General features: G+C 35.5%; 1 protein-coding gene across 24 annotated transcripts in view; it reads left to right on the top strand.

Annotated features, from left to right (window-relative positions):
- Positions 1-783, top strand: part of MEIS2 (Meis homeobox 2) — a 233,695-nt gene extending 232,912 nt beyond the window's left edge. For all 24 annotated transcript variants that reach the window (XM_083508336.1, XM_083508333.1, XM_083508338.1 and 21 more), the window contains one exon: positions 1-783. This exon is cut by the window's left edge and continues 639 nt beyond it. The gene's annotated coding sequence lies outside the window, so the exon portion shown is untranslated.
- The last annotated feature ends 382 nt before the right edge of the window (positions 784-1,165 follow it).

Genomic DNA, 1,165 nt, shown 5'->3' with positions numbered 1-1,165 from the left:
CACACTATGTGTGTTGTTCCCAAAAGAATGACTGTTTTGGTTCAGCAGTGAAGTCACTATCCATGAAAGACGAAAGTATATTTCAGACCTGTTTTGGCCAGTGAGAAAAGAATTACCCTGGAGATGAAGTTAAAGTCTTGCTGGGTCTCTCGTCACTCAGAAGACAGTTCCAAGAAGGCCTTGCCATCCCCTGGTTTTGTTCCTTCATAAATGTGTCCTTTAGTTTCAAACAGATCTTTTATAGTTTGTGCTTCATAAGCCCAAGATATTTTTGGACTCTTTTTTTTCAAAGAGCTTGCCGGTGAAAATTTAAAAGGACAGAGCAGGAGCCTTCTTCTAGTAGTTCTGAGCCCTTGGCTTGGGACAAGACAAATCGGAAGGTTGGGCAGCTTTCCTCAACAAAAGAAGATATTAATGGTCTTTGCACCAAACCTAGAACATTACCATGAACTCAGAGCTTGGGAAAAAGCAAGAGAATACTGTAACAAACTTCGTACAGAGTTCGGTCTATTAATTGTTTCATGTTAGATATTCTATGTGTTTACCTCAATTGAAAAAAAAGAATGTTTTTGCTAGTATCAGATCTGCTGTGGAATTGGTATTGTATGTCCATGAATTCTTCCTTTCTCAGCACGTGTTCCTCACTAGAAAAAAAATGCTGTTACCTTTAAGCTTTGTCAAAATTTACATTAAAATACTTGTATGAGGACTGTGACGTTATGTTTTAAAGAAAAAGGTGTTAAGTCACAAAATGCGGTAATAAATATTTCATTTTTGATTTTTTGTTAGGCCTTTGTGTTTTTAATCATTAATAGAAGGAGACCTTATTTCCTGGGGAGAAGGGATAAAAAACTTGTATTTATTAACAATAATAATATAAAGAAAACACATCAAAGATTAAGAGAGATTGCAACGTGTGATTTTATAAATGCCTTAGCCTGTGAACAGACATACGTGTAAGCTTAATGTCTAGAGCTAAAAATGTTTGTGTGTTACATATAAGTGGTTAAGGAAGCCTGTATATATTTATTTACATTTCTATCCCATACTACTCAACAATTGAGTTTTAGTTCAACAAGCCCAATGCTGACTTGAATGTAGAGCTTGACTGTGGACAGGATTTTATAATGAACCTGTTAATATTAGGGGTAGCTTAGCAAGAGAT

This window comes from Podarcis liolepis, assembly GCF_965112155.1.
Source record: "Podarcis liolepis genome assembly, chromosome: 1".
Classification (NCBI taxonomy): domain Eukaryota; kingdom Metazoa; phylum Chordata; class Lepidosauria; order Squamata; family Lacertidae; genus Podarcis; species Podarcis liolepis.
Note: the sequence above shows the minus strand (reverse complement) of the source record. Positions and strands in the feature narration are given on the sequence as shown.